Source organism: Monodon monoceros, unplaced genomic scaffold (genome assembly GCF_005190385.1).
Source record: "Monodon monoceros isolate NGI ecotype Baffin Bay Population unplaced genomic scaffold, NGI_Narwhal_1 Super_Scaffold_13, whole genome shotgun sequence".
NCBI lineage: Eukaryota > Metazoa > Chordata > Mammalia > Artiodactyla > Monodontidae > Monodon > Monodon monoceros.
The window spans coordinates 77,883,871-77,909,291 of NW_021703769.1; the positions used below are offsets into that span (position 1 = coordinate 77,883,871).

Sequence of the window (25,421 nt, forward strand, 5' to 3'; positions counted from 1 at the left end):
GCAGGCCAGCATTCCAGTCCCAGGCTGGAGGGACCCCGACACTCTGTTCATGCAGGTTCGCCATTTTCAGGCGAGGGCACTGAGGATCGTGGAGGAGAAAGAGTCGCGAACACACGCGAGCGGCGGCCGGCAGCAGGAGGCCAGAAGGCGCGGCTCACGGTTACTGCCCCCACGGAACTGTCAAAGGCGTGAAGGGACTCCCGCCCCCTCCGGGACTAAGCGCGGAGCTCCGGGGTCCCACTGCTGAGCTGGGACGCTAAGGGGGCGTGGCCTTCAGGGCCGTACCAAGAGCGCGGATTTGCAGGGGGGAAGCCTGGCCCCAGAAACAAGCGCACGGCCGGGTTAGGCGGAGCGGCGCCGCCGTCGGCCACGCTCCCACCCCCGCAGCCGGCGCGGGCGGTGGTAGCGCCTCAGTGGTGTGGGCCTGCGTCCTGCTCAGGTGTTCGTACTGCAGCCGGCCGACCGTGGTGAGTACGTGCGTTCGCTGGTGCTGGGTTGGCGGGGTCCGGTCGCCAGGACTCTGGGTTCCCGGGCTCCGGGCCCCGACGCCTTCTGGCCGCCTCGGCCGCCCGGGCCCTCGGCATGGGGGCGGGCTCTTGGGCCGGGTCACTGCCCAATTCGCCAGACGCGGAAAGCGCGGCTCCCATTTCGGCCCTTCTTAGGGTGGCCCTTCCCCTCGAGCTGACCTCTCGCGGAGGCTTGAGGGTCGTCGTTTCCACGGCCGAAGGCGCCCTACCGGCCCTTCGGCGGAGGATCGGGTCTCGGCGTGAGAGGGCTCCAGACCCCACGCCGCCACCCTTGGGCTAAGCCACTTTTCCTCTCCGAGCCTCAGGTTCCCCGTCTGTACAGTGGGCCTCAGGAGGCGGCCACTTATTGGGTTCACTCACGTAGGACGCGCTCGATGAGTGTGGGTGGGACCCGAATCTGATCTCGCAGCATCAGGTGGGCTCAGTGGAGCCCGCCAGCCCGGCCTCTCCTAGGAAACGTTCTGCGTGCCGGCGGCATCCCTGGGGGATAGTGCTCCTCGCGGGCAGGTGCCTTGGCAGGTGCTTTGCCGGGCTCTGCTGGGCAACCGTGACACCCTTAGCTCGTGGGAGCAATTGGGAAAGAGGTGGAGGTCTTCTGGGCGGCGGGGGCACTTGACCTCGACTTTTTGCTTTTCATTTCTCGATGAGAGTCACCATTGCGTGAGCCGGTGACCAGTACTGAGAAGTTTGGGGCCATTTCAAAGAACGTGGCTGCCTCCTCTCTTAGACCGACAAAATACAGCCTTCCTTCTGAGTTTGGCCGAAGTAGGGAATAGTGCTAAGACCAAGGGAGACAGGTCTGGAATGGGTAGTCCTTGGTTGGAACCTTGGCATCTTGGCAGGACACAACTTCTTGGAGCCTCTGTTTCCTACTCAGTAGCCCAGATAGTGATACAGCCCACCCTGTAGGCCCCCACAGGGTTGAGGTTCAGAGGTTCCGAAGAGAGGGTCTCGGAGGGTGACATTGAGAACTGTGACATTCCACGTAAGCTGAGCAGTTAACTAACCCTCTGGGATCCAGTGTCCTCACTGTGCAATGCTGTAATTCACAGGCCTACCTGTTTGGGGAGAAAGCATTGATTCATCAACCACTGACAAGTTCTGTCTACACAAGTCCCCGTTGAGTGGTTGTGGGCTTGGCTTGATCAGGAAAAAAGTCCAAACGTCCCGGTTAGTAAAGCAGTGCATCCAGAAGAAACCACTTTCTTTTCTTTGTGTCCCTCTACGGAGTTCTCATTTTCCTTTCGAGAGAATGGTCAGTTCTGGAGCTTCTCATGATTTTCATACCACCTAGTTTAATCAAGTCTAAAAACGTGGTCTGCATTTCAGAGAACAGAATATTGGCTTCCAGTTGGGTTGTAGTGTTGAAAACTTCAGAGTGATCGTAACTCTCCCAAATCCTTCGTGTCTAGCACTTGAAAACGTTACAGGTAGGTTTGAGGTGAAAGGAATGTACTTCAGCACCTGGAAGTAGCAACCTTGACTGCAGTCAGCATGAGTAAGGCAGGTGAAACTCCTGAGTGGTATGAGTTTGTAAACAACTCATGAGATGTATGAGGTGCTTGTTGCCAGACAAGCCTCACATTTTAGGACATGCCGGTGACTCTGAATTGATCCTTCCTTAACCCTTTGAACATTAGGATCACAGTTCAATAAAGTTCACCCGTACTTAGGAGATAGACTATTTGAAATCAGAACTGCTTGGCAAATCCAGAACATTTACTTGTTAAACTCATGGAACATTTCAAGTTCATAAAAATGTAGCTCTTAAGCAACTTTTTTTTCCCCCCCTAATAGAGGCTTCTGTAATTGTGGGACTTTTCATGGTTCCAGAGGGCCCAGCTGCCCTGGCAACATCTGCTTCCTGATGCTTTAGGAAGGAGGAGAGCCCTGGATGGGGTGGAGGGTGTGGTGTCAGGGGACCTGAGTCCCGGCTCAGGCACTAGCACTGTGTGCCTTTCACCAAAGCACCCCAGGCCCGGGGACCTCAGGTTAGTGCTGTGGGATTTAACTTACATGTCAGATTCATTTAAAAATTAAAATGAGAAAAAAGTGAAATGGAGAAATGACTTTTTATAAAAATAGATTTTATTCTGTTTACAAAATTACTAAGTGCTCATTATTTTTAAAAATACTCTTATATCAGAAGGAGAAAAACAGATACCGTATGCTAACACATATATATGGAATCTAAAAAAAAAAAAAAAATGGTTCTGAAGAACCTAGGGGCAGGACAGGAATAAAGACACAGACGTAGAGAATGGACTTGAGGACACGGGGAGGGGGAAGGGTAAGCTGGGATGAAGTGAGAGAGTGGCATGGACTTATATACGCTACCAAATGTAAAATAGATAGCTAGTGGGAAGCAGCTGCATGGCACAGGGAGATCAGCTTGGTGCTTTGTGACCACCTAGAGAGCTGGGATAAGGAGGGTGGGAGGGAGACACAAGAGGGAGGGGATATGGGGATACATTATACGTACAGCTGATTCACTTTGTTATACTGCAGAAACTAACACACCATTGTAAAGCAATTATACTTCAATAGAGATGTTAAAAAAAAAACTCTTATAGAAATAGTCAATATAATAGTGAACATTCCTCATAGCCTTACACTGAGACAAAAAAATTACTGCTAGTGGTGTAGTATATATTCTCCAGATATTTTTCTTCACATATAAAAACATTTATTACCTAGATTTTTTTTTTTTTTTTTACTTAAAACAGCAGGAATTTTTTACTACTTAAATTTAAAACACAGAATTAAGATGAAACTAGTCATGCTGTTCTGAGTCTTGCTTTTTATTACTTAACATTATGTCTTTCTATAGCACTATGTAAAGATCTACCTCATTCCTTTTTTAAAACCTTATTCTTTTTAAAAATGACAATGCCCCAGTATCCAATATTATTGAAAAAGAAATTATGTTGTTTGCAGCCTTTTACTGTTTTGAGTTCTGCTGCAATGATTAGCCTTGTTCTTTATCTTTCAGCGATTAGACAAATATTTTTGCATAATGAATGCCTATAGCAATGAACATAACACACAAGTCCTCCATGGCTCTGACACATGGCCTGTCAAATGATGATATAATTTCAGATTTAACTTTTTACTATATGTCAGATTCATCTGAAAATGGAGAAATGACTGTTTTTTATAAAAATGTATTTCTTCTGTTTACAAAATTATTAAATGCTCATTATAAAAAGTCTCTTACAGAAATGTGCAATATAGACAGCGAATGTCCTTCACAGCCTTGCACTGAGACAGTTTCCAGATGGAGAAAAATAGTACAGAGGAGTATGTGTGTTTGTAAAACTGGGGGTGACTTTAAATGTCAATAGATATTGCCAAACTTCCCTCCAGAAATGATAATATTGTTATGTTCCCACCAGCAGAGACTCATCATTTTTTTTTTAATTAATTAATTTTATTTTATTTTTGGCTGCGTTGGGTCTTCGTTGCTGCACGCAGGCTTTCTCTAGTTGCGGCGAGCGGGGGCTACTCTTTGTTGCGGTGCATGGGCTTCTCGTTGCGGTGGCTTCTCTTGTTGCAGAGCACTAGCTCTAGGTGCGCGGGCTTCAGTAGTTGTGGCTCGCGGGCTTAGTTGCTCCGCAGCATGTGGGATCTTCCTGGACCAGGCCTTGAACCCGTGTCCCTTGCATCGACAGGTGGGTTCTTAACCACTGCACCACCAGGGAAGCCCAAGACTCATCATTTTTTAATTCATAATTCTAGGGCCCGTTGCTAACTGCTAAGGGCAGAGATGCTTTTTTTTTTTGGCCGCACCATGAGTGCCATGTGACCTTAGTTCCTGGACCAGGGAATTGAACCCTCACCCCCTGCAGTGGAAGCACAGAGTCTTAACCACTGGACTGCAAGGGAAGCCCAGAGATGTTTTTATTTCAGGAAAATTTATGTGAGACTCTGAGCTAAGTTTGTATTAGGTATATATATATATGGTACAGAACAGTGTATTCTTTTCTTAGGTTTTCGGACTTGCTTACTTCTTTCTGGATGAATTCATCATTTAGGAACCTTACTCTGCCTAAGTCTGTGTCATACCATTTTAGAGCTCTACATCCTGAAAGTGTTTTTCCTTCCCCAACCCCCTCCCCAAGTGAGGTGTTTACATTAGTTGTGTGCCTGCTGGGATGTGTGTGTGTGAAGGTGGCGGAGGAGTCCCGTGGCGCAAACCATGGCTCTTTGCGGACTGGTGGCTCCTGTTGGTTGGGTCCACTGGAGCCAAATTCATCAGCCTGTGTTATGCCTGTTGCTCTTTGGCATGGCAACACGCTCGGGGATGTTGTGAACAAAGCAGCTGGGGGACCTGGTCCTTCTTCTGGGTGGCTTGAGGAGAAAGCTGCTGACATAGGGGCTTACTTGTTTTACTTATAAAGAGGTGATGTGGTGGGGGAACATCTAAGAATTATCCTTTAATTGGAGTGCTGGAGGGTGAGGCATTCTGGTCTGTACGCAGCTGAGAGAATTGTACACGTGCTTCCCTGAAATTAATGTTTCAAGGCTAAACTAGAATAAAATGATGAGCCAGACTGTGGTGCCATCAGCCGTAGACTGTTTCTCAGAGAACTGGATTCTTTGGGAGATGACCTGTAGTAGGAAAACAGGATGGAAAAAGCTGAGTTTTGTCCCCTGGTTGTAATCACGGAGAAGATGGACTCTGTGAGGATACTCTGATGTGGGGTTGTGTAATCTGCTTCTAGGTGAAAATCAAGAATGATGTTTAGTCATTTTTTTAAAAAATCTCCCCTAGTTTTGTCTTCAGTGCCTTTTCCTGTGGCCCTGTGCACCCCATTCCTTTTGCCAGAGCAGCCTTTCATATCACTTCTTCCTTTGACACTTAGGTAAGAGCACTGTGACCGAGATAACTTTGATCCTCACGGCACACACCATCACTGCGCCAGGTAGGCTGGGTCTGTACAAAGGTTGGAGGACTGGGTAGGAACACACGAACTCATGCTCACCTTCCCTGAACCCGATGTGCTGACTCTGTATCTATAGGTCACTTGGGGTCAGTTTTCAACACTGAAAACAGGGCTGGCAGTTCTTGAAAACACAGGAGAATGGATCAGCCAGCTGTGCCCGGCTTCTTTCAGAAGTGGGGTTTCGGGTGGGACTGTGGTCTTTTGAAGAAGGGCGTTTGTTGGTTTCAGAACCTTTGCGGTTAAGAAACCACATGGCATTACCTGGACATGTTGGACACCGTCCCTTATGTAACGGATTTGCAAACTCTAAAAGGTCATTGAGCAAGACCGTCCCGCCTATCTGAAACCCCCACCAGCAAGGTCTCTGCCCCTGCTAGTGACCTCGCCGTCCCCTGGTCCCCGAAGCTCTAAGGACAGAAGACATTTTCCACTTTCCCCTTGTCTTCACGCTGGGGTGCCTCCACCACACAGTCCCAACAGTGTTTAGTCTTTGAATCTCCTTCCACTGCTGTGGTCTTATTGTGGCCCCTGTCATTTTCTGCTGTGCCAGCTCTCGAATTGGCCTCCCTGAGTCCAAATTTCTCCCTCCCCGCCCCACCCCATCACTTCTCGTGATCTGTCCATGGTACCATTGCTCATGAAGCCCAACTCTTATCAACCCTCCTTTGCTCAAGAATTTACAATCAGGCTTCCCTGGTGGCGCAGTGGTTGAGAGTCCGCCTGCCGATGCAGGGGATGTAGGTTCGTGCCCCGGTCTGGGAAGGTCCCACATGCTGCGGAGCGTCTGGGCCCGTGAGCCATGGCCACTGAGCCTGCGCGTCCGCAGCGGGAGAGGCCACAACAGTGAGAGGCCCGCATACCGCACAAAAAAAAAAAGAATTTACAGTCACTCTTACTGTTTTCTGTTTATTTTTCCTTCTTCTCCATCTGCTTCCACCAAGAATATGGAAGTGGCTTATAATAAAAGGAGTCTTATTCTCCCCATCTCTAATGGCAATATGGGGGTTGGAGAGGAATGTGGATTCGTTGAGAACAGAGAAGTCCCTTCATTTCCGCGAGTGTAGGCCAGCACATAGAATAGTGCCGGGCAGGAAGCAGGCCCTCAGAAACACTAGCTGGATGAGTGGCGCGTGGGTGCTTATGGTTTCTTCTCCCAGGTGTACTGGCGAGCTTTCTCCTGCATATTGACTGAGGTGCCAATATCGGGTCTGATCTATGTTTTTTAAGATTATTCTAAGATACAATATGAACTTTTTGTAGGATTTTAGTTTCCATCTAGGTGTGAAATTTTAAATGTTTCAAGTTCCTCCTGCCACTGATAGTTTATTCAATAATTATTTTTTAATTGAAGGAGAGAAAGAACTTGTGTACTGCCCCTCCATCATAGTATACTGTGTCTTTCTGGATAGTTCTAGATCAGTTACCTGGATGCCAAAAGCATGAATAAATTTGTTTATTTAAAAAATTTTAATGAAATGAATAAAAGGGATCTAATCTGACCTTTGAGTGTCTGTTGTATGTCAGGTATTTCATATCTCACGTGGTGATCATATAACACTGTGAGAGGATGGTCAGCAAGGAGACCGAGGCTGAGTAAGCGACGTACCCAGGGTCCCGTGGTGTGGAGGTGGCACATCTGGGGTTTGAACCAAGGTCTGTCTACCTACAAGGCCCATGTTCTTTTCATGGCTCAACTGGGTTTTATTTTAGGTTGGTTGAATTTCAAGGCCCACACCCTCCTCAGTAAAACCAAGAACCTAGTAATTGAGAGAAGGCCCCAGGAGGCAGGTAATTGTACCAAAAGACAGTCAAGGGAAGTCACTGTGATGGAGCACAGAATTCATCTCAGAGCCTCGTGGAAGGCAAGGAAAGAAGGACAGGATTCACAGCAAACGTGATGGAAAAAAGGAAGCACTTTTCCTTGGGGCTTCGTATAACGGTCACTGAGTAAGGCAGGGGGCAGCAGCCTCCATACTCAGCAGGCATTTGAAGAGCCCCTCGTGTGTACCAGGTCCCCTGTGAGGTGCTGGGACTGCACTGTGTGTGGACAGGATCGACAGGATTAGCTAGGTGGCTTAGGCCAGGGTGGAGGGAATGTTCTAAAGAACAGAGGACTGTGACACAGGCCACCCTTTCTGGAGCCCACTGGGGTAAAGGCAGCGAACTTCAGACTCCCTTATAATAGTGTCAGGGCAGCTCTTTGGGGGATGGGAGCCAGAGAATAGACCCAGAGTGGTCTATTTTATCAGGCAGGGGTAGAGCAGGGGAATCTGGGAGAGCGAGCGCGGAGAGACCCTTTGCCAGAGGTGGAAGGCAGGCAGTCCACAGTGGAGGCCCCGAGGCTCTCAGCGTGTCCTCCACGCTGTGTCCGGCTATTTTGCCGTGAAAGTTGGAAAGCCTGGCTTGGCTTCTTGCCCCTTATCGGGTGACTGTAGACAGAGCCGGGAGTTCTCAGAAGGCAGCACTGGTTATGGTTCAGTGCTCCCGGCCAGCATTCTGTACCAGCGAGTGGGGAGCGAGAGAGATCCTGGAGCTTTTGTGGATTCAGTCATGCAGCAGGTACGTGGTGAGCACTGTGTCATGCCAGGCCTCCTGAGCACGAGGGCTACTGAAATGCAGGGCAGCCCCAGCCAGACACCAGCCCAACAATGCTGTCACCTGATGGTATAGTCAGGATCTTAAACTGCCAGATGAATCCTAGGCCAGGCAGTGAGGCGGCTTCTGTCTACAGCTTGGCCTTGTTCTAAGAAGGTGGCGAAGGGCATGCAAATGGATGATTGAGTGGCTCTGACGCCAGTGGGTCTGGGTTTGACTCCTGCTTCTAACGCCTGGCAGCTCCCCGACTTTGGACGAGGCGCTCTAATCTCTGTGCTAATTACAGCTCCTGTACCTCAGGGCGCTGCTGTAAGGAGAACATTAAGTAGTAGAAAGTCGTAGTGTGAATGCTTCATACCTGCTAACGGCTGTTACAATTAGTATTTATTTAGAAAAAAATAGATACGATGGCAGGTGGGGACCTAGGGATAAGATAGCATATGGCTGCTCAAGGCTGTTTCCTGATGTCCAGAGCAAAGAGGGGGTGGGGCACATCAGGGGTGGGAGGGGCTGCTGATGGGTACAGAGACTTCCTTTGGGGGGCGGGGGTGATGGAAATGTCCTGGGGTTAGCTAGTGGTGCTGCTTGTGCAATGGGTGAACATACTGAAGACCACTGAATCGTGCACTTTAAAGTGGTGAATTTGGGGTGGGGGGGCATGAATTATATCTCGATTTTTTTTTTAATATTTATTTTTTTTGGCTGCGTTGGGTCTTCATTGCTGCGCACGGGCTTTCTCTAGTTGCGGCGAGCAGGGGCTACTCTTCGTTGCAGTGCACGGGCTTCTCATTTGGGTGGCTTCTCTTGTTGCAGAGCATGGGCTCTAGACGCGCAGGCTTCAGTAGTTGTGGCACGCTGGCTCAGTAGTTGTGGCTCGTGGGCTCTAGAGCGCAGGCTCAGTAGTTGTGGCACACGGGCTCTGTTGCTCTGTGGCACGTGGGATCTTCCCGGACCGGGGCTCGAACCTGTGTCCCCTGCCTTGGCAGGCGGATTCTTAACCACTGCGCCCCCAGGGAAGTCCCAATATATCTCGATTTCTTAAAATCAGGTTTATCGGTCTCAAGTCCTTGGGCAGCTAGACTCTCACTAGTTCTGCTACTGAGTCCCCATCACCTCGAGCAAGTTGTGCACACCTGCGGCAGACACATTCACTGCTCACGGCGTATTTCTGTCCCCACCCTCCCATCCCTTAGCCCTCTGGAAGTTAACCTCAGCTAACGCCCTGTGAGTGGGAGCACGGTGTGTCCCCTCTGCCCTGAAGCGTTTAAGGTCTGGGACCAATCCCTCCCAGTCTTCTCCTCATCACAGAAGCCCTGCAAGTTACATGTTGAGTTGGTGGCATCACAAGGAAAAAGCTGCTTGAAGCACCAAGTCCCCTTAAGGAGGCCAAGAGCCTGGCAGAGACACCTGGCCTCCACTGGACATCGTGTAAACTTATGCATTACATCACTTGGGGCATAAGGCAGGGCTGGGAGGAAGACACCTTTCCCCGGTGCTGTGGCCTATGTCCTCATAGCCCCTTCCTCATGCGTGCTGTGTGACGTGGGTCTTTTCTAACCGAAGCCACAGCCGATGCACTGGGACCCGAGTGTGTCCCCACTGCTGGCTGCAGCTGAGTTCACAGCCCTGTCTGTCAGCGAGAGCATTAAACTCAGCCTCTGGGAGCATGTCGAGTGATTGAGTGTACCTGCCTCAAGTGACAGCGTGGTGTAATGTCAGGCCAGCATTTTGTCTTCCTCCCCCCCTAAGAGAACATGGTCAGGCAATCAAAAGCTCTCAGCAGCTCCTGGTTTAGTGTGGGTGGCGTAATAATCGTGGACACGTTTACAGACGCCATGAGACAGTCCTCTACCCCCGTGGGGTCTGGTTCTTACCGACTCGCTCATGCTGTTCTGCTGTGAACTTCGATAACCCCACCGCCCACATCCTACCGTTTAAAAGCGTGGTGTGGCTCGGCAGGCAGAGATCGCGGAGATGACCTTCAGTTGGTGCTCAGACACACTTGACTGACACCAGCCTTTAACGCATGGCAGTGGCCTAATGTCAAGGCGAAATGTAGGCAGAGCTGGGGATCAAAACAGTGCCATCCAAGGCCCAAGCCTGACGGCCATCTGGCCTGACCGCATGATAAAAGCTGGCCCCTGGGAAGTGCGTGGCCACGTGTCTCTGCCGTCCTCCGTCAGCGCCTCCATCACTGTGTGTAGCTGCTGGCTGCAGCAGCCTTGTGCGGCTCCTGTCCTCACCACCCCCCGCCCCCCGCCATCCCATCCCCCCACCCCCGGCAGAGACTCCGTCTTCGCTGAAGGGCACCGACTCCTGCTGGCCAAACCTGGGGTGACAGGCCAGCCTGGGAACCAACCGGGACGATGATGAGCCAGGAGTTGGGCCACCCCCTTGTTCGTCTGCAGGTAGACGATGACTAGAGCTGTGACAGGAAGTGACAGAGAGGGTCTCGTATGGCCCTTAAATCTCCCTCTTTGAGTTGCTGGCTGTGGGACTTTCAGTGATTTTCTGGTTCCTTAGGTCTTCAAGTCCGTGTCTGTAAAAATGGGTGAACTGTTTATCTAAACAGGCTGATCAGTAGATCTACTGGACTTGCCAGCCTGCAGAGCTATCTAAGTGTTTGTTGTATAAGCTACATAGTCTGTGGTATTTGTTATGGCAGCCTGAGCTTAGACAGACTTGTTGTTCCTGTGGCTGGATAATTAGTTAGATCCTATTCATCAGTCTGCTGAACTGTTCCTTTTTCAGAAACACAGATACCATCCAAAAACTTTTCTGATATCCTTGTTTTCTTTGGGTTTTGGCTTTTGGTGTTTTTTTGCGGTACGCGGGCCTCTCACTGCTGTGGCCTCTCCCGTTGCGGAGCACAGGCTCTGGACGCGCAGGCTCAGCGGCCATGGCTCACGGGCCCAGCTGCTCCGCGGCATGTGGGATCTTCCCGGACCAGGGCACGAACCCGTGGCCCCTGTATCGGCAGGCGGACTCTCAACCCACTGCGCCACCAGGGAAGCCCATGATATCCTTGTTTTTAACTGTTGTGGCTCGTGAATCCAAGCAGCTGAGTTTGATACACGTTCACTGCCACTTCCTTCAAGAACTAGCTCATCTTCCTGGGCTTGAGGTGGTGAACAAGCAACGCCTGGCCTCATCCGAACCCTGCGGATATATTTTTTGTCCAAGAAAATTTGGATTTCAACGAGAAGACTATTCTTTTGAATGATAGTGTGGACGGGGAAGTGAGAGTTCAGAGGCCGCACCTTGTAACGGGAGCCCCGTGTGACACCCGTGATCGTGTTCTGTATGTGACTACGGATAGTGCCAACAATAGCCAGGTCCTTTCTGTTTCCCCACCATTCGTCACCCCGGAGCCTCTTTCTCTTTCCAAGGAGGCCGAGTTCTACATTAATGTGATTGAAGACCCTCCACAGGGTGCCCTGGGGCCCTTCACCATAACCGTGTGTCCCTTCAGAGTGATGTCCACGTTTTCTGGAGTGTTAATAGTCTGCTAAAACTGGGCTTCATCCCTGCAGTAGATGCAGCAGAGAGGACACAGCTTTTTTTTTGGCCACACCACACAGCTTGTGAGATCTTAATTCCCCAACCAGGGATTGAACCCAGGCCCTCGGCAGTGAGAGCACGGAGTCCTAACCACTGGACCGCCAGGGAAGTCCTGACATGGCTTATTCTAACCTGCTTCTGCCCTGAAGAATCCGAATGGGAGAGAGAAGTAATCCACCAAGGTTCTTTGAGTGCCTGCCATGCATTCTGTGTAGTTTTACCTGTATTATCCTCCCAGCAGCCCTTCCAGAGTCATCAGTGATGATGATTCTCCATTTTAGATAGGAAGGCAGCTGAGGGAAGTTGAGTTTTGCCCAAAGTCATAGAACTGTAAGTGGCAGAGCAATTTTGAACTCGTTTTTATTTTTCTTTAGACCTATGCCCCCATTTTCCCTTTAGGCCCTTCTGGATCCTCTTTTCCCCCCGCCCGCCCCCATCTCTGCCATTTTGCACCCTCTCCCATCAAGAAGCCATCCTAAGCCAGCCTCTGCCCAACCGTGAGCTGCGCTGGCCAGAATCTGTACTGTTCATCTTGGCAAGGAAGTAACTGTGTGTCTCATCTCTTTCCATAGAAGGGCAGGGGACATCCCCTGACCTAGTTTGTCTTCGCCCGTTTAGGTGGCAGGGTGCTGGGCACGTGACCTACCTGATGAACGTGGAAGAGCCACTCTTGATATGAGTGGAGTGTTTCTCCTCAAGGCAATTTCACTTTGGACAGTTGTCTTCAAATCAGCATCACCATCAATATTTCTAGGATACTTTGCGGAATGCTTCCACAAGCATCATTTGTGCAAAAGCCAAACAGGGATTAAAAGCCCACCTTGTTGGCTGAGGCTCAGTGAGAAGTAATTTGCTAAGGTAGTGGTCAAGCCAGTCCCCAAATTCGGTTCTCTGAACTGCTGCCAAGTCCCACACCCTTTTCACTATGTCCCCCTGCTCCAGGTTTTCTGTTTTATAATCCAGTGGACTGGAGAGAAATCAAAGAAAAGATGGGGCTATTTGGTTCCCCTCAATGTTATGGTCCCTTCTCTGTGAAACCACTTCTAGTTAGAAAACTCATGATTTTTAGTTGAAATTCGAATATTACTTTCGGAAAGTGGTCTTGGTTTCCTATGATATGACTGAAAAGTAGAGTCGTATTTCCAGAGTCAACAGATGATAAAAAAAAAAAAGTAGTCACTCCCTTTCTCTAGGGGATACTAAATGAAGGCATTTGGAAATGTGAAATTTGATGTAATACTATCATTGTGAAGGAATAAATAAATAAAGGTAGGTAGGTTTTTATTTATTTTGTTTTGTTTTATTTTCCTGTTAAGATGGTTTGGAACAAGGACAGGCTACTCTTCACGCCAGAGCAGACAGGTGAGTTTGGATAGAGGTGCCATCACCTTTCCATTCTGGCCGGTGGAAGTTGACAAAGACTGAGCTGACCTTGTCTGCTGATGGTAGAAAAATGCGGACAGAGGAGCACTGGGGTTTGGCAGGGGTTCCAAGTCCTAACCTGTGTGTTCTTAAAGCCCAGAAGATCTGTTGCTGTGCCTTTTTGAGTCATTTCAGACCTTCCGAGCTCTCTTCTGGCCTGCTCTCTGCCAGGCACCGTCTCCTGTCTCCTCTCAGTAGTTTCTGGGGTCTGTGTCCACCCCCCGACCTTCCATCCCTTTAGTTAGAGGACTTGTATTGCATCAGGTATAAGGACCCAGATGTAAGTCAAGGTGAGCCCATCAAGAATGGTTGAAAGATGATGAATTGAAACTCAATGTGCTCCTGTTGGCAGGGGCTGGGGGCAGAGCAGTGGGGGAGGGAGGGGTGGTGGTCCTTCCACTGCAGCTCAGCCTGAGGCAGGTCTCTGGACGAGTCCTCTGATGGCTCAGGTTCCCCGAAAGGCGGGATGGGACAGACTCTGGGAGCTCTAGATGTCAGAACCCAGATGCTTACTTTCCTCTCAGTAAAGTTCGGGTTTCTCCAGAGCCTTTGGGTGTCTCCAGACCATATTTCACTAAACTTTTAAGGAAATCCAGGAGTTTCTGGGAGTCACCCAGACTGTGCTTTCCCAGGACTCTGGTTCTTTCTTTCCGAGTCACCCACTGCTCTGCCTTGACGGTCTCCCCTCCAGCCATCACATCGAGGCGGGCTCAGGGGACTAAGGAACAGGTGATGAGTAACTCACAGCAGGAGGAGAGCTGAGAGGTGGAACTAGTGTGTCTCCAGGCTGTGGTCCCCAGGTTGGTGTATGGTTGTGACCCTGGGCCAGCACCTCCCGCTGCACACCTTTCCCACTTAGTACCACAAAGGGTCTCGTTTACTGGGTATGGTTTCCGTGGTGGAGAGGGCCCATCTTTTTTTTTTTTTTTTTTTTTTTTAAGAACAGGAACCCGTAGGCAGTTTCCTTTTTTTAAAATTAATTAATTAATTTACTTTTGGCTGTGTTGGGTCTTCGTTTCTGCGCAAGGGCTCTCTCCAGTAGGGGCAAGTGGGAGCTACTCTTCATTGCGGTGCGCGGGCCCCTCACCACTGCGGCCCCTCCCATCGCAGGGCACAGGCTCCAGACGCGCAGGCTCAGTAGTTGTGGCTCACGGACCCAGTCGCTCCGTGGCATGTGGGATCCTCCCAGACCAGGGCTCGAACCCGTGTCCCCTGCATTGGCAGGCAGACTGTCAACCACTGCGCCACCAGGGAAGCCCGAGAGGGCCCATCTTGCCTATACATCCATATCTCCAGTTTCTTCTCTTTGCCTGTCCTTCTGGGGCACAGGTGTTCTGGCCTCCCTGGAGTGCTTATTGATTCTTATATGTAGGGTTTTTTTTGTTTTTTAAAGAATCGATTTTATTTATTTTTGGTTGTGTTGGGTCTTCGTTGCTGCGCGCGGGCTTTCTCTAGTTGTGTTGAGTGGGGGCTACTCTTCATTGCGGTGCGCGGGCTTCTCATTGCAGTGGCTTCTCTTGTTGTGGAGCACAGACTCTAGGCGCACGGGCTTCAGTAGTTGTGGCACATGGGCTCTAGAGCACAGGCTCAGTAGTTGTGGTGCACGGGCTTAGCTGCTCCGCAGCATGTGGGGTCTTCCCGGACCAGGGCTCGAACCGTGTCCCCTGCATCGGCAGGTGGATTCTTAACCACTGCACCACCAGGGAAGTCCCCATGTTTTTGTTTTTTTACCTTGCTTCCGTCCCAGGCTTCTGGGGATGCAGTGCTTTGTGGAGTTACTCTCACCTCCCCAGGTTAGCAATATGTCTTGCAGAGGGAAGGCTGCAGAGAAACGTTGAAAATAACTTGCTTTTTGGAAAATAATTTGACAGTGAGTCAAGAATCCTAAAAATATTTATTCCCTTTGATTCGGAAATATTTCTAAGATATATTCAGAAACTCAATAATCAGAGGTGCACAAAGATTTATCTTGAAAAGATATCAGTCATCTTGTTTATGGTGGTGGTGTTTACAATAGTGAAAATATCCAGTAAGCTGCTCTATATTCGTAGGCTGGAAGAACATTTGAGATTTTTTAAGCTTCGCAATTTAATAAATGAAAAAAGCAGGACAAGATTATATGTAGTATAAAACCAATAATGCTAAAAATAAATATATTTTACAATATACACGTAAAAATGGGTGGGACAAAAACAAATAGGTGTTTGGGTTATGTTTTCTTTAACTTTATGGTTTTAAATTTAGCATATTTTCTTCAATAAGCATGTATTTATTTATTTTTAAATTTATTTATTTTATTTATTTTTGTCTGCGTTGGGTCTTTGTTGCTGTGCGTGGGCTTTTTCTAGTTGGAGCGAGCAGGCGCTACTCTTTGTTCTGGTGTGCCGGCTTCTCATTGCAGTGGCTTCTCTTGTTGCGGAGCACAGGCTCTAGGCGTGTGGGCTTCAGTAGTTGTGGCACGTGGGCTCAGTACTTATGGCTCACGGGCTCAGTACTTGTGGCTCGTGGGCTTAGTTGCTCTGTGGCATGTGGGATCTTCCCGGACCAGGGCTCGAACCCATGTCCCCTGCATTGGCAAGCGGATTCTTAACCACTGCGCCACCACGGAAGCCCCACATGTATTTATTTTTAACTTTTTTATTTTGAAATAGTCTCAGATTCACAGAGAAGTTACAAAAATAGTGCAAAAAATTTTTGAATACTCTTTACACAGATTCCTCAAATATTACCATTTTACCTTATACTCTCTCTCTCTGTCTTTTAAAATTGAAGTGTAATTGACCAATAGCTCTATGTCAATTCCAGGTGCATGACATATTCTATACATTACATAATATTTCTATACATTACAAAATGATCATCATGATAAGTCTAATTACCATCTGTCACCATGCAAAGACATTACAATATTATTGGCTCTGTTCCGCATGCTGTGCATTTCATCCCCGTGACTAGTTAATTTTGTAACTGGAAGTTTGCTCCTCTTAATTTCCCTCAGCTATTTCATTCATCCCCCCTCCACCCACCCTCTCCTCTGGCAGCCACCTGTTTGTTCTCTGAATCTGAGTCAATTTCTGTTTTGTTTTTTAGATTCCGCATATAAGTGAGACCATATGGTACTTGTTTCTCTGTCTGACTTATTTCACTTGGCACAGTGTCCTTTAGGTCCATCCATGTTGTTGCAGATGGCAAGATTTCATTCTTTCTGATGGCTGAGTAATGTCCATTTTATACATATACCGTCTCTTCTTTATCCATTCATCTATGGATGGGCACTTAGGTTGCTCCCGTATATTGGCTGTTGTAAAAAATGCTACAGTGAACAGAAGGATGCATATATTTTTTAAAATTAGTGTTTTTATTTTCTTTGGGAAAATACCCAGTAGTGGGATTGCTGGATCATATGGTAGTCCCATTTTTAGTTTTTTAAGGAACCTCCATAGTGTTTTCCACAGCGGCAGCACCAGTTTACATTCCCACCAACGGTGCACGAGGGTTCTCTTTTCTCCACATCCTCGCCAATGCATGTCTCTCTCTCTTTTTATCATGTCTTTTCCTGACCTTTTTGAGAATAAGTTGCACATATGGACACAGGAATTACTCTTAAGTACTTCAGTGTTTCTTTTCTAAAATTCAAGGGCACTTTCTTACATAGCCACAGTATAATAATCAATATCAGGAAATTGATATACTATGTTGTCTAATCATAGCAGTTATTCAGATTTCCCATTAATGTCTTTTATAGCAAAAAAAAAAAAAGCTTTTTTTTTTCCCTTGGTCCAAGATTGCACTGAACTGTAACCACTTTTCAGTTTCCTTTGATCTGGAGCAGTTCCTCAGTCTTTTTTTATCTTTCATGACCTTGACATTTTTCAAAAAGTCAGGCCATCTCTTTATAGAATGTCCCTCAGTGTGGATTTGTCTGATGTTTCCACATGATAAGATTCAGATTATATGTTTTTTAGGGAATATCACAGAAATGGTATTTTGTCCTTGTCCCAGTATTGGACTTTGATCCCTTGGTTATGGTGGTGTTAGCCAGGCTCTCCACCAGGAAGTTCTGGTTTTTTTCGGATGGAATCAATAGCTTCTCGTCAGACTTTTACCCACAGGTTTTAGCACTCATGATTCTTGTCTGAAACAGTTATTACTATGGTGGTTGCCAACTGGTGATTTTCTAAGCCCTTCATTCTTTCTGCATTTGTTAGCTCACATTCTACTCTAAGGAAGAACTTTCCTTTCTCACCGATGTGTTTATTTATTCATTTATGTGTTTATAGCAGTATTGACTCTTGCATTATTCTTCTATCCTTTGGGTTATAGTCTGTCGCTGACGGTGTTTATTTTAATGCTCAAGTTGTCCCAGATTTCCCAGTGGGAACCCCCTCATGTAGACTCCTATGTTCTTTAGCCATGTACCTGTCATTCTTCAAGCCCTTCCTTACCCTTTGGCACACAGCAAGGTGATCCAGGTTCATCCACTACTTTTCCTGCCCTTATTCTCAAGTCAGCCATCTCTCCAAAGAGCCCTGGTTTCTTTGGATGGAGAATGATGTTTAGAAACCAAGATTTGGGTGCTAGATGGCTCCTTGCTCCTAGGGTATCATTACTTCTATGCCCTCTCAGCAGACAAAACTAGGAAATACACACAAAACATATGCATTTCTATGTCCATCTTTATATATTAAGAGACCATTGTGTATTCTGATATCTGCAGTTTCAGTCCAGCCCCACAGCGTTCATTCCCCAGTCTCTCTTCCCATATTTGTACCTCCCTCCTTCAGCAGTAAGAAATCCAGCTCCCATGTATTTAACTTCAGAAGTAACACGTGAATACCAACCATCTCCTTATAAAGAACAGACAAAGCAAAGGTCCCTTTAGACACCCCAATCATATTCTAGGTGTTTCCTAGAGGAAATCATTATTGTATATATCTTCCTGGATCATATTTCTGGAGAAATACCTAATTTTTCTTTTATTTCATTAACGGTTTCCTAATGAAAATATAACTTGCTTTTTTATTTAATATATTTTGTCAGTCTTTTTTATAGACTGAGAGTACCATTAGCTCCACGTAACTATTTTTTAACTGTTGCATAGCATTCCATTACTTGGAATGGAAAACATAAGCATCCAGTTTGGGGCTGGTACAAGCAGTGCTGGGCTCAGTGAGTGGCACAGTTCAAGAAGAGAGTCACCAGACCCAAGGATCTGGGCATTTTTTTTTCCCCATAAAAAACAGCTTTAAAAATATTTTTCTGATTAGATAAATAGCCATTATTTTAAAAGAAGCAAGTAATACATTAAAAATAAAATGGGGGGCTTCCCTGGTGGAGCAGTGGCTAAGAATTCACCTGCCAATGCAGGGGACACGGGTTCAAGCTTTGGTCCGGGAAGATCCCACATGCCGCAGAGCAACTAATCCTGTGTGCCCACAACTACTGAACCTGCGCTCTAGAGACTTTGAGCCACAACTACTGAGCCCACGTGCCACAACTACTGAAGCCCACATGCCTAGAGCCCGTGCTCTGCAGCAAGAGAAGCCACTGCAATGAGAAGCGTGCGCACTGCAACGAAGAGTAGCCCCCGCTCGCCACAAGTAGAGAAAGCCCCGCGCACAGCAACGAAGACCCAACGCAGCCAAAAATAAATAAATAAATTTATTTTAAAAATAACAATAATAAAATAAAAATAAAGTGGGGGATAAAATTAAAATCTCACCCCTGAGATAATATTTTGGTAATCCTTTCACATGTCATCTTATGTATGTACATACATAAATATTTTTACATCATTGGGCCATAGTACCTATGCTGTTGTATTGTGGATACTTATTTTGCAGTGTGACTTATATACAGTGTATATACTTATATACAGTACGATCTTTAATGATGAATTCTTACGTAGATAAACTCCCCTGTAACTACCACCACAGATAAGATACTGCGCATAATCCAGCATGCCAGAACCTTCCCTTGTACCTCTTCCTCCACTTATGACCCTTGACCCAAAGGTAACCACTGTTCTGACCTCTATCACCATAGACTTTTTGCCTTTTCTTGAAGTTCAACTATAAATGGAATCCTACAATAAGGTACTCTCCTGTGTTCAGCTTCCCTTGTTCAGTGTTACGTCTGTGAGATTCATCTGTGTTACTGCGTGCACTAGTTCATTCTTTTTCATGTCTGTGGGTACTTAATACTTCTTCTTGTTTACTTCTTGTTGTTCAAAGAATTTTTCATAGTAGTAACAGCTACATTTATTACAGCACATACTCTGTGCTAGGCACTGTTCTAAACCCTTTACAAGTGCAGCTTGTTTAATCCTCACAATAACCCAGTGAAGTGGGTACTACTATTATTATAATAACATGTCCATGACTCTTTATCAGGTTGATGAAGTTCCCTATTATTCCTGGTTTACTGAATTTTTTCATCATGAGTAGATGTTGAATTTCTCCATCCATTGATGATCAGGTGGGTTTTTTACAAACCTGTTTATATAGTGAGTTACATTGATGTTTGGATATTGAACTAACCTTGTATTCCTGGAGAAACCTCCATTTGATCATGACATAGTATCCTTTTTACATATTGCTCAATTCGATTGACTAATATTTTAGATTTTTGCATCTGTGTTCACGAAGCATGTTGGTCTGTAGCCTTCTTTTTTGTACTGTTGCTGTCTGGTTTTGGTATCAGAGTAATACATACCTCATAAAAGAGTTGGGAAGTCTTCTATTTTCTGAAAGAATTTGTACAGAATTGGTATAATTTCTTCCTTAAATGTTTAATTTAATTCACCAGTGAAGCTGTCTGCTCCTGGAGTTCACTTTTTTTTTTTTTTTTTTTTGCGGTACGCGGGCCTCTCACTGCTGTGGCCTCTCCTGCTGCGGAGCACAGGCTCCAGATTCGCAGGCCCAGCGGCCACGGCTCATGGGCCCAGCTGCTCTGTGGCACGTGGGATCCTCCCGGACCAGGGCACAAACCTGCGCCCCCTGCATCGGCAGGCGGACCCCCAACCACTGCGCCACCAGGGAAGCCCCCTGGAGTTCACTTTTGGTGAAGGTTTTAACTAGTAATTTGAATTCTTTTAGAGAGCTCTTCAGCTTATCTATTTTTCTCAAATGAGCTCTGACAGTTTGTGTCTAAGAAATTTGTCCATTTCATCTAAGTTATCAAATGTTGACATAAAGCTGTTCGTAATTTCCCATATTACCCTTTTAATGTCTATAGAATCTATTGATGTCCTCTTTTTCATTTCCTATATTGGTGAGTTATGTCTTCTTTTCTTCCTGATCATTGTGCCTGAGATTGATCTATTTGAGAGCAATGTATGTGTCAAGAGTTCTAAGAATTCAAATCTAGTCGAGAATTTAAGGATTAAAAAAAATTTTTTTTTTTAAATTTTTGGCTGCATTGGGTCTTAGTTGCTGCGCACGGGCTTTCTCTAGTTGTGGTGAGCGGGGGCTACTCTTCGTTGCGGTGCGCAGGCTTCTCATTGTGGTGGCTTCTCTTCTTGCAGATATTGGGCTCTAGGCGTGCGGGCTTCAGTAGTTGTAGCACACAGGCTCAGTAGTTGTGGCTCGTGGGCTCTAGAGCGCATGCTCAGTAGTTGTGGCGCACGGGCTTAGTTGCTCCGTGGCCTGTGGGATCTTCCCAGACCAGGGCTTGAACCCGTGTCCCCTGCATTGGCAGGCGGATTCTTAACCACTGTGCCACCAAGGAAGCCCTAATTTTTTTTTTTTAATTTTAAAATTTATTTTATTTATCTATTTTTGGCTGTGTTGGGTCTTTGTTGTGGTGCACATGCTTCTCACTGCGGTGGCTTCTCTTGTTGAGAAGCACAGGCTCTAGAGCGCAGGCTCAGTAGTTGTAGCATGCGGGCTCAGTAGTTGTGGCTCGCGGGCTCTAGAGCACAGGCTCAGTAGTTGTGGCACACGGGCTTAGTTGCTCCGCGGCAACGTGGGATTTTCCTGGACCAGGGCTCAAACCTGTGTCCCCTGCACTGGCAGGCGGATTCTAAACCACTGCGCCACCAGGGAAGTCCTAAAATTTATTTATTTTGGCTGCGCCGGGTCTTAGTTGCGACACGCGGGATCTTCACTGGGGCACGCGGGATCTTTAGTTGTGGCATGCAGACTCTTAGTTGCGGCATGCATGTGGGATCTAGTTCCCCGACCAGGGATCGAACCCGGGCCCCTGCATTGGGAGCACGGAGTCTTACCCACTGGACCACCAGGGAAGTCCCCAAAGGTTTTTTTTTTTTAAGAGAAAGGTTTTTGTTTAAAGATACTTTTCTTAATATTATTTAGGGAAGAAATCAGAATGGACGTCAGTAACAGACACACATTTTAATTCAAACTGCACCCCTCACCAGCTGTGTGACCTCAGGCAAACCACTCAAACCCACCTGAGTACTGTTGTCATCGTTATAAGGAGATAATAGTAATTTCCATGTAGAGTGGCTGAGACATTGATGTACACCCCAAAAGTGCCAGGCCCCGTGCCTGCTTACATGGGCACTTGTGCATCTGTTACTCAGAGAGAGAAGTTGGAGACGACCCTGCCAAAATCATCCCTGTGTGCAGTGTGCCCACGTTTCCCTGGAGCAGCTACTCACTTCTCCCCTCTGTCCCCACAGCACTTTGTAAACAGTGATTTTATAGCATTTCTCACATTTGACCGCAGTGTCTTCTGTGCTTCCTTGACCAGATTGTGCACTGCTGCACAGCCGGGCCATGTTTTTCTCATCTTTTCTCTCTGTTGCCCATATAGATTTAAGTGCTCAAAAATATTTTAATAAACGCAGAATAGGAAAGTCATTACATAATGGTACATCAAATCAGTGGACCATCAGGCAGCCAAAGAAAATATCATTATAAAGGATTCTTTAGCAACGTGAAAAACTGTGTTACAAAGTAGAATACGTTTTATCTACTTTTGTTAATGAGTGTATGTAGATGCGTGTGTATAATGTATTTATATATGGAAAAAATGAAAGAAAACTCTAGAGAGAAAGCAGCTCTGTGGGCAGTCAGCTTCTGCCTGACCTTTCATCCTTTAAGATAACCATTTGAGTGGGGTGAGACTGGGATGGGAGGTGCTGAGTCCCCTGTCGCTAGAGGCTGTACAGGCACAAAAGAAATCACTGGAATCACAGGGCACAAAGGGCTGTCGAGGTGCCTGGTCCAGGAGGCCTGAGGCAGGCATTCCTTCCCTGCCCCGGTTTACCAAGTCCTTCCTCTTGGGGCCAGAAGGAGCAGTGAAGTCCCATCAGGGAGCAGCACTTGTGTCTGTGCAGAGGGAGTTGGGTTTGAAAAGATATCATACAGACATGATGGCCGTGTGCTTGGAGGCTAAGAGACTCATTTACCCCTGAAGATCCTCCTCCTTAAAAGCCGAAAGCCAGGCTCTGTGGGAAGCACGGACTGTTCTTGGGACCAGTTTCTTAATCGGAAGAGTTAGTACTTCCCCCTTTTTTCAGAGGCTGCTGTGTGGCTCCCCGTCTCTCTTCCTATTTCCTGAATCCTTAGGATGTGCCACGGACCACGTGTCACAGCGTCATTGTCTGCTTTCGCTTTCCATAGCTGCTCTTGTTTAACATGAACTAGAAGTGTGTGTGTGTGTGTGTGTTTCAACACGCTCAGCGAAAGAAGGTCCAGGAATCAGTGTTGAAGTATTAACTCAGGTCAGAGACTAGGGGTTTTTCCTCCTGGCATCGTCACCAATCAGCCGGTTCAGTTTAATGATCATTAATTTGGCAGGTCTGTGTCCCAGGCCCCTGGGGTGGCAGGCACTCTGTCATTAAGCACAGTTCACCTAGCCTTGTGTTGACACATCCCCAGTGATGGAGGTGGGGGACCACGCCTCACAACAGCTCATTTTCTTTCTACATATTTTTGTCAGAAAGTTCTTCTTGGAGAGTGTGTGAACCTCTGTCCTCCGTTACCGCGCAGGGTAAGGGCTCAGTCCCTGAAGACTGCTCCCCACACCCCGCTTCAGATGCCAGTCACAGGTCCAGGTTGTCACCTGTGCTTCTGGCCAATCAGCTGTAGATGTGGGTTCCCACAGCCTGCTGCTCGGGTTTGATGAATTTGCTAGAGTAGCTCACAGAGCTCAGGGAAACATTCACTTATGTTTACCAGTTTATTGAAGGATATGATGAAGGATACAGATGAACAGCCAGATGAAAAGATACATAGAGTGAGGTCTGGGAGGGTCCAGAACCCAGGAGTTTCTGTCCCTGTAGTGTGAGGGTCACTCTCCCGGCACATGGCTGTGCTCACCAACCTGGAAGCTCTCTGAGCCCCACGCTTCTGGGGTTTTAGGAAGTTCTCCTCATGTAGTCATGATCAGCTATTCACTGCATTTCCAGCCCCTCTCCCCTCTCTAGAGAAAGGGGTGGAGGCAGGGACTGAAAATTCCAAGCTTCTATTCATGGCTTGGGCTTTCTGGTAACCAGCCCCTGTGCAGGAGCCCACCCAGAGTTGCATTTGAACAAAAGATGCTCCAAGTGCTCTTATCACTTAGGAAATTAAAAGAGTTTTAGGAGCTCTGTGCCAGGGACTGGGGGCAGAGACATATACGTGTGTGTGTGTGTGTGTGTGTGTGTGTACATATATATATATATATATGTGTGTGTGTATATATATATATTTTCTATTATCTCACAGAACTCCTGTGCAGTCTCTTGTACCCATAAATTGCCTTGTGCTAACTTTTAGTAGGGTTACTAAGTTATACCCTCAGAATGCCCCAGAGTACATTGTCTTAGGGGATCTGTGGGTTTGCCCCACTTGGAGTTCAGGCCAGGTGGCTGAGGCCCCAGAGAGGCTGATAGAAACAAGCCCACGTGGCTGTCCACGACCGGCTGCAGTTCCTGTGGTCAGCGCCTGTGGGGCTTTGTCAGCTCCATTTGTGCTGAGTGATGCTAGGTCTTCTGCCTGCTTCTCGCCAAGTCATGCTTTCACAGATCCAGCTCGCCTGGCCGCCTTCCTCTTTCACGTCATTGCATCAGACACAGTGCCAGTCACGCGTCTCCACATCCCACCCGTAAGCCCTGTTAAGTGGGGGAGAGGTCGTCAGCTGGGGCATTTGGGCATCTGCATAGAATGTTGGCCTGAGAGTGTTCTAGTCTAGGATGCCTTGGTCATAGCTCCATGTCTGCATTGATCCTTTGGGTGTGACCACTGTTCAGGGTTACCACCCTATGACATGGTTCTAATCATGCCACACCCTCGCCCTGTCATCATCTCCAACCAGGGCTCAAAGACCTTAGACACGTAGAGGGCTCCTGGGCCCTTTGCAAACTGGTCTTAATCTGTTTTTAAAGGCCATTCTCTTCCTCACCAGCCTTTTACCCACACATGCATCTCCTCATACCACTCTTGAGTCACACTAGGTTCTTGTAACTACTGCTCTTTTATCATGTACACCTCGGCATGTGCTTCCTCTGTCTGGAACGACTCTTACCTCCTTTTCTTTTTTTTTTTTTTTTTTGGCTGCATTGGGTCTTCATTGTGGCATCGGGATCTTTTCGTTGTGGCTCACGAGCTTCTTTCTAGTTGTGTGTGGGCTCTGTAGTTTGTGGTACGCGGGCTCTCTCGCTGAGGCATGTGAGCTCAGTAGTTGTGGCTCGCGGGCTTAGTTGCCCTGCGGCTTGTGGAATCTTAGTTCCCTGACGAGGGATCGAACCCACGTCCCATGCGTTAGAAGGCAGATTCTTTACCACTGGACCACCAGGGAAGTCCCAACTCTTACCTCCTTTACCTGACTGTTGGAACCTGGTCACTTTTCTTCACCTGGCTCAGAGGTTGGCCCCTGGGTGACCCTTCTTTGACTGTTTGGACTATCTGACCTTCTTCTTCCTCAGAGCTCCATTTTCCCCTACGCCTGGCCTCCCCATGGTGTTGAAACCATTGGGATATGCCTACAAATCACAGCAATGAGTTGGTACCCTGCATCTCCCACCAGCGCAATGGTGGAAGAGGCCTGACAAAAGGGAGAATTTAAATAAGATTTAGAGTGTTATAATACCCAAAATGTTCAGGATACAATTTTTAAAATCACCATACTGAGAACTAGGAAAATCTCAACTTGAGTGAGAAGAGACAATCATACAAGATATAAAGAAGAGCCAAACAGACATCTTAGAACTGAAAAATACTATAACATAAAAAAAGAAAAGAAAACCACAACTCAGTATATGGCACCATGGCAGAATGGAGACGGCAGAGGGAATCACCAGTGAACTTGAAGATAGAACAATAGAAATTACCCAGTCTGAGTCACAGAGAGAAACTAGACTGATAAAACTGAACAGATCCTCAGGGACTTGTGGGACTAATAATAAAACACATTTATGTCG

General features: G+C 47.2%; 1 protein-coding gene and 1 pseudogene across 3 annotated transcripts in view; one reads left to right on the forward strand and one right to left on the reverse strand.

Annotated features, from left to right (window-relative positions):
• Positions 1 to 345: 345 nt before the first annotated feature.
• The window catches only part of LOC114894168 (NADPH--cytochrome P450 reductase), a 58,553-nt gene continuing 33,477 nt past the window's right edge, over positions 346 to 25,421 (forward strand). Inside the window, exon 1 of one of the 3 annotated variants that reach the window (XM_029220612.1) lies at positions 346 to 467. The gene's annotated coding sequence lies outside the window, so the exon portion shown is untranslated. Of the gene's footprint in view, positions 468 to 4,586; positions 5,453 to 12,973; positions 12,992 to 25,421 lie in introns of those variants that run through there. The other 2 variants (XM_029220611.1, XM_029220613.1) reach the window with 2 other exon arrangements.
• LOC114894169 lies at positions 10,785 to 19,003 on the reverse strand (annotated as a pseudogene).